A 13,699-nucleotide genomic window follows, 5' to 3' on the forward strand; every position below is an offset into this window, starting at 1 on the left:
AAGGAGCAGCTGGAGTCCCACACTTCGCCCTCTCTCTTCTCCTCGAAAAAGCGCACTAAATGTAATAACAACTCTCCATGCGCTTCTCTGACGCTTATGTTGTTTTTACGCACATCTGTGGTCTGCTATCGGCAGATATTATCGGCAGGCTGATGGTGTTAGTCCGGCGGTTGTTGCACACAGCAAACTGTGAGAAGGAGGAGAAAGAAGAGGAAAAAGTCTGGCAGCAACGCTTCGGAGTTGGAGTTGCAGCGTGAAAAAAAAAAAGTCCCAGGCAACTCCAAAGGCACATCTGCAAGTTAGCGACAGAAGAAGCCGAAGAAAGAAGACCAGTCTTTTTTTTCCTGTGAAGATTTAACAGTCAAGACTTAGAAGGGGAATCCCCCCCAAAAGTAAGTAGTCTCTAAACATTTTACACTCATTGTTGCGTTTATGTGTCCACTTTTAAAGTTTGGAAGAGCAGTAAGACTTGAACCAGGAGAGGTTTCACATTTCAAAACGATGGAATTTCATACAAGTTAAGATGTAGACATGAAGTGGATTAACAGAAAAACTGGGACGAAACACCAGCTTTTAAAAAAGCAACAACGAAAAAAGCTTCGAGCCCCAGAAAAAGCAGAACATACTTGTTTTACACTTGGCCTGGGTGTGTGATTTATGCTCTGTGAAATAGGTGTTGGTTGTTGGAAAGCCCGGATGGCACACTTAACAAGTATCCAACGGACAGATGTGCTTTTTTTTAAACAAGCATAAAGTTGCATAAAGTTTGGGAGAAATAGGAAACGTGTTTGTTTTTTACTTATTGATGTGTTAGACAGAAAAACACACGTGTAATTCTGATGGGATTTTTTAACTGAACTTCTGCAGACATGAAACTTTATTGGACTTTTGCTTAAAGAAACGCGCGTGGGGGGAGGGGGAAGGAGGCATGCATATTTATGTGCATGTGTGATCATATTTCAGTGTCTGTTATTGATTCGGTTTATCCTCTTAGAGTGTGCTGATTTATTGGAACAGTTACATGCACATGCTCACAGATACTGTTTTATTTTCTAAATCCAACAGAGCCTGAGTCTGAGCCTCTACTTGACCTTTTACTTTAAAGCATATTTAAATTTGTAACAATTGTACAACTCAAAATATTTCTTCATCACTGGATTTCATAGTATTTTCAAAATGTGATTTGTCAGTGTAGGCATTTATTTTTTTTATAACAGGGAAGATTTGCAAAACAAAAAACAAAATCCATATAAAGATATATTTTAAAACAAGGATAAACTTCAGTCAAATCATTTACATTCAGAACATCTTTTAAATTATATCTGGCAATTTGATTTGAATTTGGTAGTTTTAGTATTATCATGTTATTCCTTCATCTTCAAAAAGGAAAAACGTGCAAGGAGACATCATAGCGTGTTTGAAAGCATGTACATGTGCTCAGAAAAATGTAAGCCCATTACAGTGGGAGTCTCTGGCCCTGCAGGGGTCCATGAGGGGAGTTTTATGGGGCCCCAAGCAAAATTTGAAATGCTGCAAAGTCACTGTTAAGATGTAAAATTCACTGGATTTATCACAATTAAAAATGTATAAGAAGGGCTATTACAATAACAGGTGTGTCCATTTTATCATTACAGAAAAATACAAATAAATAAAATACAAACACACATTAAAAAAAAAAGTGTCATTGGACATTTTCAGGGTGAAAAACAAATCTCTAACAGAAGTCAGTCTTGGTTTTTGGGGGTCCGGGACATGAAAACATTTGAGAACCCCCAAGCCTCCACATGTGCGGATATTTGTTTGAAACTTTCCCTCCTGTGCTCGCCAGCTGTTCCACATTTTATCTGCTTGTCTGCTCTCGGGTTTCACACAGACGACAAGGGTCCGAGGTGCTCAGCCATGCGGTGCTGCTCAAATCCTCCTTTTTTTGACACTTGGCAAATTATTAACGGAGGTCTGGCTGCTTTGAGACGGAGCAGTGAGCGAACACACCAAATAAGATGTTTAACAGCACAAGTTCATACAGATAAAAATCTCCATTTAGTTATTTTTATGAGGCTGCTCCATCATTCATCCTTACTGTGGATTTTGGCATTGAGCAAGCTTTTTTGCAGGTCTTGTTTCCATTTGTCTTATAAAATAAAAATTGGACTGTCACATAAACTGTCATTCAATATGTCCCCTATTTTATTTATAATAACAAAATAACAAGGCCTTTTATTAGGGAATAAATCACTGTCATGTCAATGATTCAGGTCAGTTAATATGGAAAAGAATTAGGAGACGGATCAGGCCTCGCACAGATTTAAGGCTTAATATTTTATATTTTGAATCATCATGAGAATAATTTCCAATTGTAATTTCTTTTATTTCTGATTTAACAAACAGGGATGTACAATTATCCCCTACTGTTTTTTAAAAATATTTTTGTGGCCTCTTAACCATTTTTAAAAATCAAAGTGATGATTTAAAATATGATATAATTGCTTATATAAATAATATTTGAGGCCAAGATTCAGATGGCATTGGATTGTATTAATATAAAATATATATAGCATATGATATATTTTCTATGAGCCTTAAATTAATTAGTGATGACAGATACATCTGAGACCTTTTGTTATTTATTTTACTGCACTGTTCTGCCCTCAATCAGGTTGTCAGAATATTTCAAGGATGTGACAGAATAAAACATATAAAAGCCACAAAACACAATTCAATAATTAATATGTACGGTACATATATTAGGAAACTTAAAAATATTATTTTGTACTATTACATTTTATCTAAAACAACTACCAAGGGGTTAACTGATGTCAAACAGGTGCACCTTTCCCCCAAAAAGCACATTGTCTCATTGTGATGCAGCAGCAGTGATGAATGCAGCAGTGTTTAAGATGCTAATCTGCTGGAATGAGATGCACAACTCGGAGCCACTCGCTTACTGTAGCCAGCAGAGATGTATCATAGTCGCACTTCAGCTCCATGCGGGTGGATCAGGCGGATAGCGTTCCCTTCTGCAGGAGTCAGTCCGTCAGATAGCAGCAGCGTGCTCTCTTATCTCAACTTTAAACAATTCTTTAAGTAGAATTATGCATAGCGACACTGGCCCGGTACTCCATGACCTGGCGACCTGGCAGAATAAGGGCTGTCATGTTAATGCAGGGAGATGACATGCTATTAGCTTTTGAGGTATGGCCCTCTCCTCTTTTTAAGGGGCCTTGCATTCACAGCTAAAGGCGGGTTCTGTCCTCAGGCCTTTTACACCCTGCAGGAAGAATACCTGTTATCAGGTTTTTATGCCAGAAGCCCTAATGAGCTTTGTTGTTGTGCTAATGCTGCAAACTGAAGCCCTCAAAGAGGTGGCAAATGTTTTGTTAAAACGAGGGTAATGTGTGGAAGTTGATTTTCCTTAAGATAATGAGGACTGCAGTTTCTTTGAGTGTTAGCTTGCTGGTTAAAATGCTTTTATGAAGATTTTTTTAATGATATTTTTGGGGAGGTTTCAGGGTCTCCACAGAGGTGTAAAAACTAACATTTATTACGTTTAAAAATACAGTGAAACCATCTGACCAGAGAGAGTTTGGAGCAATTCCCTGTATAATTTGATTAGCTGTTGCTTCCCTTGCAAGTAACTCGAGTAGTTGAGTAGATGGCCCCCAAAAGAAAACTCTCACTTTGATGATTTGGTACTTTGATATGTTGACATCAAATGAAACAGACACAGTGAGGAAAGGAAGAGGACAAGTCAGACAGAGGTAGTGATTGAGGGAAAAAAAGGCTTTGCATGAGAGCGGGTGGAAATGTGTGTGTGTGTTTGCTGGTGTGGTTTGCGAGGCGCGGAGCAGTGCTATGAAAAGTTGGGCTGAGATGGCAAACCTTAGACGCGTCAAAACGTCTGGATGCATTTGCGTGCGAGCAGAGACAAGAAGGGGTCTTCGGGCGCGCAACGGCTTCTCCTTGGCCTCCTAATCCCCAGGCCCAGCCATCCCTTCAGGGCATGCCTCAGATCTGGCTCTCCGCGCGGACGACCCAGCTCCGCCAGCAGATTTAATATGCTATGTGTTCCTGCTCCCCCGACTCCCCTCCACCTCAACCATCATTGTCCCAGAGCGGGACCCCCGCTCCCTGCTTCAAGGAGCCTGCTAAAGGCACCTTTCAAGCCGGGTGATGTCTTTGGATAAGGCGATGAGGGGAAAGTGGCGATGAAGAGGGTGTGAGATATCACACTGTAATTTTAGATATGTATATTAAAACACACCCACACACACACACACACACACACAGGAATCTTAATACACTTGAGGGTTTTGCAAACAGCATACTGACACAACATTAATACCCCTCGCGGCACTCCAACAGCATGCGTGTACATGCTGCTCATTCAAACTTTCTTCTTCTCTCACACTAACATACATGTTTAGCTCTTATTTAGTCTTTTTTTCTTTCCCCCTCTCTTGTGGGTGCAACTTTTTTTCATTTGTCTATAGAAATAGGAAAAGGAGGAAAAAAGAGTGGGAGCTCAAGCTGCCTTAGCAGGGGCTGAGAGACTATTTTGTTTTCCGTTGCTTTGGCCTGTTGGAAACTCCAACTGGACCTGACACTGAGTCTGGTCAACTGCCCTCCCAAAGTGAGGCAGTGAAAACAGCACATTTGAATTGAGTGATTTGAATTATGATCGATCAAATTGTACCTGACAGCTTAACATAAGCCCAGGTGAAGGTCATGGTAAATTTTATAGCAGAAATGCTGATTTGTGTGCGAGAATGCAGAGTGTGCCAGCTAGTGGTTGCGTTTTCTTTTCTCACACACTTGAGAAGAAACAGGACAGGTCACGCCTGCATGTGGGCGCCGCTCATCCCCTCCTCTGTTGCTGTAGCTGCCGTCAAACTGTCTTTAAGTCTGCGGTGTGAAGTGTAGCAGCAAGAGGTGAAGTGCTTTGCTTTGGGGCCCATTTGTTTGCGGGCTGCGTGTAAAGTTAAGCACCTAAAGACACAGTTTCCCGGGGCCGGCGGAGGCTGTTATTGCAGATGTGGCATTGTGTCAGCTTTGATGGGAGCAAGTTGTGGCATCCGTGAGGGGGTCTGTGCTTTCCCTGCCGGGGTGGTGACGGGGGGACAGATGAACTGGCCGCTTGCTGTGAACAATGATCTGTCACTTACCCCTGCCTCTTGATGTGTGAAGCCATGAGTCAGGCTCTGTCTGCTCTAAGACACCAGCACTTTTTTTCCTATCAACATTATTTGAACTAAGCAAAAAAAAAACAGAGTCTTTTCTTAACTTAGCAACTCCTGTCCTTACACCATTAATTAAGTTATGCATTGTCATGATATAATGCTCACAATGTGAACCCCATGTGTTTGCAATCCCATGCTGCTCGTGGTTGTCTTTCAGTGGCAGTTATCTTTGAGTATTGCTGGGCCCTGGAGTGGAGGTCAAGGAGGGGTCTATTGTTTGAATGTCAAATGTAAATCCCAGGGTTAATACCTGAAAGAAGACCAGGCCCGGACATTCTCTCTCCTCTCCAAACATGTTTAGATGAGTACCTCTTCCCCCACTCTGCTCCTTCATTTCCGTCGGACTTGGGGCAAGTTGGAAAAAGGGAGGGGTGGGGGCATCCCGTATAAACCCCTCTGGTGTGTTCTTCTCAGCAATGAATGCTAACAGACCCTGGCTCTAATAATGCCTCATGTTAGAAAAACAAAAGGGGGAACTCTACTATCTGAGCAAATTTCTGCCCCAACCTGAAAGAGCCCTCCTTTGACAGCGGAGCATTTGAAGACTAATCGTTTTTTCTCATGCAAAGCACGCTGTTTTAAGAGCCCGGGCCGCAGAGAGAGAGGGGGCTGTGTTTTAACAATACTCCGCAGGGAGTGAGGAACAGGGTTTGGGAAGGGGAGGTAGGATTGAAGGGGGTGGGGGGGGGGATTCCTCTCTCCTTTGCTCCTCAGACAAAGCCCAGTTCCTTTCAGGGTTGCATGGGGGGTAGGGTGTGTTGGGAAGAAGAGGGAGCATCCAAGAGTTTGAGTTCCTTGAAAGAGAAAGACTCCAGCCATTTTTAAGGACAGTTTGTCATCATGGCTCCTCCACCTTACAGGGGAAGTGCAGGGCTGGCCTTGCAGTGACAGGACTGGAGAGGAGTAGGCCTGAGAAAATGTATAGGGAAACAGAAATATTAACGTGTACATGGGGCCCTAAAACGGCTTTGGCTATTCCTGCCAGACTGGTGTTTTTATTAAGAGGGGTCGACATGCTTTGGAAATATATCTTATTCATGAAGAAAGCCAGGTTAGACTTCCCAAAGAATTCATTATATTCCCCCAGATGCGGCTTTGCGGGTTGCAGCCGTCCCTCGGAGGACGTGGAGCGTGGAGCGCGACATTGTAAAGCCTCCCTCAGTGGGCCTGGGTGTGCGAAGGGTTCCATTTGTCAAAAGGTGCTGGAGTCTTTTTCCCTCCTCAACACTTTCCCGGCTCAGTCTCAAACTCATTGTCTGAGCAAAGGCAGGACATTAGTCACCGCAACACCACGGGAGCCTGCAGGGCTAAGGACCAGTGCTCTAGAGCCCGGGCTGGGACAGAGGGGAGGAAAGAGGGGAGAGGAAAGAATAGAGGGTGGGAGGGAGCGATGGATAAGGTGAGAGAAGGGCAAGAAAGTAGGATGAAAATGTGGGGTAGACGGAAAGTGAGGAAGAGAGAAGAGGAGAGCGCAGAGTATGTGTGTGGGAGAGGGAGAAAGACCATGGGGGGGTTAGAGGGAGTGGAGTCTGTAGCGCTACCTCAGGGCTCAGTATGTAAGCCCCTGTCTACCCCCCAAAGCTGCTTTCACAAAGAGATTTACAAGACAGGTCTCCGGTGTGCTTTGCTGCCTTGCATTATGAGTGAAGGAGTGTGTGAGTGTGTCAATGTGTGTGTTGCTCAAATAGACCCTTTAGTTTTTCTTCAGGACTTTTTTTTTTTAGTTTGCATCATCTATGCAAGAAACATATTCATCCAATTTCACCAATCCAGGCCGGTCAGTCTCACGGCGGCCCCAGTGGAGGAGTGTGAATAACCTATTCCCCCTGGTGGCGGGGTGTGTGTGTGGGTCTGCGGGTGTGTGTGCATTCATGTGTGAATGTATTTCACAGATTCACACATACAAGGGATCCTGTTAGCTTTTGGAATTATTTATAAAGCCTGGCTTTTGTGTGGCGCTCTAAGTCGCTGTCTCCTCCCATTACTGCCTATGACTCTACCTGGGCTTCTTTCAGCCCCCAAATGCTCCCTCAGCAACCCTCCCAGCACAAGGAACTGAGTTTGGTGTTATATCTAAACCCTTTGCAGCCATTAGCATCCTGCAAGAAGCACTTTCTATTCTCTCTATATATACTGGCTCCTGAAAAAAAATGTTTTCTCATTTTGAAAGTCATAATCTGTGGAGACAATCTATACAGACACGCAAAGTTATACCGACCCATCCCATATGGCCATGATTACCCTATAATCCAGGGAAGTTTTTTCCCTCTCTTTCTTGCACGGACTGAGCGGGGGTGAAGGTTTTAGTGTGTTTGAGATGGTTTATGCTAATGTTGCCTTTATTGAAACAAGCTGGGATGTGATTATAGTCCTGCTCTGTACATATGAGCAGCGAACTGCTCTAGTTTCCCCGTCTCCCTCTGGCGTAGAGATCAATGCAAACCAGCTAACGCGGGGTAATAAGCCATTAGTACACACATTGTTGGAGAGATTTACATACATCGACCGGCGAACTGATAAACTAGGTTCCGTGTCCTAGAGGTAAGAATTATTGTGTGTGTGAGTGATTAGCTGAATGAATGTGTGTGAACCATCGCCGGGTGATCTCTTCCCTCTGACTGCCAGTCCTGCGTGATAGGTGCCAGATTGTGTAGCTGGGAGCCAGGTTGTCTCTGCTTGTCAGGAGAGCAGGTTGGAGGAGGGGAGATGTGGGGATGATACACTGTTCCTATGATCTGATTCATCACTAACTGTCTTTCCTGCAACGGGTGAACTTATTATCCCTGTCTCAACTTCCACCGTGGAGCCAGCTGCTCTCCATGCTTCCCAATTAACCCCAGGCACACGTCAAGCGCTCCAATTAAGGCCTCCTCCTCCTCCTCCACAAATGTATTTTCCTGTTTTTATTCGGGCTCCGTTCAGAGTGCATGAACGTGCGGAGAGGAGTGAGTGAGTGAGCCGGCAAGCGTTGAGCATGTTTGTTTAGGAGCTGTCCTAAGCAATGGTGTTACAGCTCCCAGATTTATTCGAGGCGGGGTTGCAAACAGCTGAAACGCGTAAATACACCCAGATGTTTGGCTTCCTCACGATAGAGTCGGCGGGGCCTGAGGGGGCCGCCTTTCTAATGACAGTCTTGTTCCTCGCTCTTTATGCAGGGGATTTTCAGGGGGCCATTTTGTGACTCTGCTCTTTGGAGTTTATGGGAAGTTTTTTGTTGAACCCTTGGCAGCTCTGTGAGCTTTATGGCATCTCATTCCGGTGTTGTGCGGTGCGATATCGTCTTGGTATTTGAGTTGCGTGACATTCTCTCACTGGGAGAATGAGTTTCTCCCAACTCCTTCTTTCAAAATTCAAGATATTCCGCTGTGTGTTTCTGATGAGCAACAGCCTGTGTGTGTACTGTTGCTTTAGGTGGGGTACAGGTTTTGCAGCACTGCCAATTCCTCTGAGACTTCCTGTGTGTGTGTGGAGCCTACAAGCTGATGCAGAGGGATGGGGGGGCTCTGTGGCTGATATGAAAGTGAAGGGAGAGAGTTGTCTCCCGACGCTGCCGTGGGGAGAGCCATCAGAGAGCTAGAAGTCTCCGGGACTCCCTGTGAGCTTCGGTTGTCTTTGATCTCACACCTCAGCTGCCGTACACTCCATACTGCTCTATAGAACACACTCTGCCTGCCGCCAAGCCTGCAACACACACCGTCAGTTCATCTTCTACACTCCACTTACAGGCCTGCACAAGGGCCAGTGAACCCATTCAGTGCTGTGGTTTCAGATGAAAGCAATACTGACACAACGAAGAGGGTGGAAAACTTATCACACATGAGGAGAATATTTGAACTGTTGACTTTATCCATTGATGCGATTATTTTTTACCATTACTCAATAAACTCAATAAATGTATAAAAGGACAGAAATCAGTTAAAGTAGCCATGATATGACAATACACCTTTTGAATCTTGAATCTTCAGAACGTAATTAATGCCTTTAAAATGTCTGGTTGTTCCTAATTTATGGTTCAAAACTCATATATTCAGTTTATTATGATATGAAACCAAGAATAGTTGGACATTTTCATTTCTGGGAAGCTGGAACCAGCAAATATTTAGCATTTTTCTTAAAAAATTCAGCACTAGATACGTAATCTCTAGGTAATCTGTTATTTCAACAAGTTGATGAAAACTGACCAATTTCATTATCGTTTTTCCTAAGTATGACTCATTGTTCTGTTATTACAAGACCAGAACAGCCACCTTATTAAAAGGGATGTAGCCTACTCATGCTGAGTGTACTCCCTCCCCTTTCACTCCTGTCCATCACTGACATGTCGAAATAAGGCTGGAGTGCTGAGAGAGTGACCTTATTTTACGGTATTTTTTTCAACCGGTCTGATAAAAGATAAGAATGCTTAGATACATCAAAAATAATTTAGTTTCTGCATCTGTGGAATGTGTGACCCAGTGTTACCCTTTTGGATCTGTTCCCATCCACACAGGAAGTCTAGCATTAAAGCGATGCCATGTCTCCCGTTTTTCTCTTCCTTTTCCCCCCTCTCTCCCGCATTCCTCTGACTGACTGCGGCACATTTCAGGACAGCTTCATTCAGCATTCCTTTACATGCTGATTTGTTTGCCCTCCCCTCTTATTTTTTTTCTTTCTCCCAAGTCTCCCTCTCTTTAGGTCCGGCTTTATCATGCAAGAGCCAAACAGCAAGACAACTTCATCTCATCCAATTTTCACCCCTTTAATTCGGTTTAAATGGCATGGCCGCGAGGGCCAGAGCGGGAATTAATAAGAGCCAATAAAGCTCGCTGCTGGGGCATCGAGGCCAGTATTTAAGTAAACATTATGACTTCTTGAGGGGGGATTCAGGGGCAGCACTTGATGAATTGTGTCGGAGCTTGGGAAGGTCTAATTTCTCACTTAGCCGTCCTGATGGGGCTAGCTAATAGGCCTTGCGTTGCCTTGGCTGTTTGTCTGCCGACTTTATTATTCTGCATTATCGCGCTGCCCCCTGGCTGTTGTTAGCGCCCGGCCCCAGAGACGCCAGGGCCCGTCATTAATCACATAGCAGCACTGACTCACTCCGCTCCAACACTTATTCCAGTGACACAAAGGAATGAAGCAAGAGATAGAAAGGAGGAAGGAAAGATCAAGAGACGTAAGGGAGCTTTAAGTATGAGTAGGCCGGATGGTTTCACAATGACTCCATAACCTGTAGCTGTACATTTCTGGAATACTCTTATAAAGTTGCATTAAACACTCTTTTTTTTAACTCTGTCTGTGTGAAGACCTACTGTCAGAGCCATACCTGCTGCCACTATACTCTCACGCGACCATTCATCTGCTGGATCATTCTCTGCGTACACGTGTGAGGAGGAGTTGTGTGTGAGGTTTTCATCAGTACAGGAATTTCTCTTACTCCACTCATCCCGTCCCTGGGGTCCCCTCTCTTATTTATGTTCTGCACACCGTGATCACGCTTGCATACTGAGAGGCGTACAGAGCACCTGGTGCATCCAACTCCAATACACAGAGCCATGGAGCTCGGCTCACACACTCTCAAACACAGTCAAAACAGTCCCTTCTTCCCTGTTCTCACACACATGCAATACTGTGCTCTCAAACAACGCAGTTACATGTACTCTTTCGCTGTGAAGGATGCCGTTGTGACATCGTGCAGAGTACTTTCTAAAGCCTTGTATGAAGAATGCCTCCACAAACACAAGACTGTTTTCACTGGAGATGAGAGGCCCACTGACAGGATACAGAGCTCAATCTCTATTGCTTTACAGTGTGCCATGTGCAGGGGCCACTCCAGCGGACGCGTTAGCTTTACAGTATATGGTGGCTGCTCCAACAACTGATTTCGTAACCCTCTGTGTGCATAGAAGAAAAAGTAATACAGTGTGGACAATATTTGTATTCATGCTAATAATAAACCTGGCAAGTTTAAGCCAACAACTTTAGCATATTGGAAAATGCTTATTTTATTCCCAAGGACCTGCATGTTCATTTCCTGAAGTAATAGGTTGCATTGTTTGCTCCAGTAAATGGCGGCACAAGCATCTTTCCCTTCTTCTCAAAAATCAGGGAAAGTGTCGAGTCAAACAAAGCCTCTACGTTTTAGCATGGGAAAAAAGAGCAGAGTGGAAGTGGAGAGCAGGGGAAACCAACACCGCATAACTGGGCCACCAGTGCAACAAAGCTGCCTGCATTACCCATTGTCTCACTCCTCACTGCCCCACTTGCCCTGACACAAGTGGCTCACGAACAAATGCAAAGTCAAAATAAATAAACAATCTAATAAGCAGGGGGCTGTGGGGAAAACGCTCAAGATTTCCATTGTTTGGAATGCTTTATTTGCCCCTTATCTACTGCGTAGCAAGCGCAAAAGAAGCATCATGTAAGCATTACGATTACATCGTTTGGGTTTGTTACCCAGGAATGTAAGATGCACTCAGCTCATTCTGCTGCGCAGCACACAGGGTCCCTTACCAGCCCTCCAAAGCATCTCAAGTGGAGAGGTCTGAGGGAGCAAGACGCATGCAAGGATAATCTTATTAGCTCCGCTGAAAGCTACTGATGGGCTGTGTCGTTGCACTGTTTGTCCTTGACAAAATACAAACACCCCTCAATTGAAAGCTTTCCCTATTCAAATATTGAGCAGTGCGTAGTGATAGCAGTCCAGATAGTTTTCTGAAGGAATGCAATTAGGATGCTGCACCATAGGTGTAAAGATAAATTAAAGACAGGTAGGTATTTTGTAATGTAGAAAAAACATCAAATATTCATTCGATTTTTCCATCTAGCATTTATGACATGATTTACTGGTTCAAATCATGAATAAATCATCTCAATACAAGTATCAACCTTACACCTTTTTAAAACCTAGTGCAGCAGTAAAAAGGTGGACTCATTGTAGGATGACATGGAAGCATGTAAATGACACATGTCACAGTTGACAAAAGGGTGAGAAGGCCTAGCGCTAAACCAGTTTGCATGTGCATATTAGGGATTTGATATGTGTGTGTGGCGGGGTGTGACTAATTCCTGCTAAATGGCCCTTACTTGAGGGGCTGGTCCCCGTCGGCTGTAGGCCATACTTAGTGCCATCTGGGCACAATGTTAAGTTTCACTGGTGAATGGGAGCCACAACCACCAAATTCCCAATCCCCCTCTTCCCCTTTGCCTTCCAGGGCCAAGGGCAAGCCCTGAGTGCAGCGTTAAACACAGCATGGAAACCTAAGTGTGTGGTTTCCTCTGAGAGCCATTGAGTTCGGGAACACCTCCTCAGTCGGGATTTTGAACCCACGACTGGTCCTCCAACCACCAGCGAGTACTTCCACTGTCTCCTTCAGGGGCCTCATCCCCTCACTGACCTTATCCAATGCAAACACATGCAGCCTGAGCCAGCGCATTCTGTTTTATTGCTAGATTCAGCTAATCTCGCTATAGGGCTCCGACTCCTCCTCCCGCTTTGCCCCTCAGTGTTTTAGTTATTCCAGCTGTGCAGGAGCCCTTAATGTTGTTGGCATAGCTGCGAAATGTGCAAAAACACACATTGTACACACAGGAAAACATGTGCAGGCATGCAGGGGCACAGAGAGGTGCACACACACATGCATGCACACAATCATGAACACACATACACACATGCTCCTCCCTTCCTCCATTCATTTTCTCCCCCTCTTATCCCACTTTTGCTCACAATCTCCCTCAATCGTCTCCATCTCCCATCTCTCCCCTCCCCTCTAACTCGCTGCGCCGCGGTGCGTTTGTGCCGTGTTGATAAGCCTAAGATAGCAGATCTCGGTGGTCGCTGATGTAATGATGATGAATGCTGTGGCGCTGCCAGTCTCCCCCCTCGGGGGGCCCTCGACACTGAACAGTCGCCCTAATGAAATGAACACAAATACAGTACCCCGTCTGTGAGGGGGGGTTGCCAAATCTAAGAAGACACTTCAAGAGTTTTTATAAAAATGTCCCTCAGTTTCAGAGTGTGTGTGTGTGTGTGTGTGTGTGTGTATGTGTGTGTGTGTGCCATGCATGTGATCCTAATGACAGAATGCAGTGCCGTTGGAAGTACACCTTAAGCAGTTTCATAGAATTAAGCTTGTAAAGATGGAGCCTTTAAATAACAAAAGGCAGTGATTTCTGATAGGGTTAGCAGTCGTTTAAGCTCGCATGAAGAAAGAAAAAAAAGAAACCGATTTTTTTTTCTATCAAAGGCAAAAGTTTATTTTAGTGTTTCACTTTGATGTGTACAATTTGCGGATGACTTTCAACTCGATGCCTTTGTCACCAAGGCGTATAATTTATGTTAAATTGATTTGCTTAATGTGCTTATAAAATAAGAATGTTTTTTTCTGGGGGAACAGTCTGAATTGTGGTATTTTAAACCTGTTTAATCGTCTCCCTTTCTGTGAGGAAGGATTACAGTTTAGCACAAATACAGATACACCCTC

At 44.4% G+C, this 13,699-nt stretch overlaps 1 protein-coding gene across 2 annotated transcripts in view; it reads left to right on the top strand.

Moving 5' to 3' along the window:
- Nucleotides 1–13,699, top strand: part of gli3 (GLI family zinc finger 3) — an 86,823-nt gene continuing 73,124 nt past the window's right edge. For both annotated transcript variants that reach the window (XM_063912176.1, XM_063912177.1), the window contains exon 1: nt 1–392. The gene's annotated coding sequence lies outside the window, so the exon portion shown is untranslated. The remainder of the gene's footprint in view (nt 393–13,699) is intronic.

The sequence above is a fragment of the Eleginops maclovinus genome, chromosome 21, assembly GCF_036324505.1.
Source record: "Eleginops maclovinus isolate JMC-PN-2008 ecotype Puerto Natales chromosome 21, JC_Emac_rtc_rv5, whole genome shotgun sequence".
Lineage (NCBI taxonomy): Eukaryota > Metazoa > Chordata > Actinopteri > Perciformes > Eleginopidae > Eleginops > Eleginops maclovinus.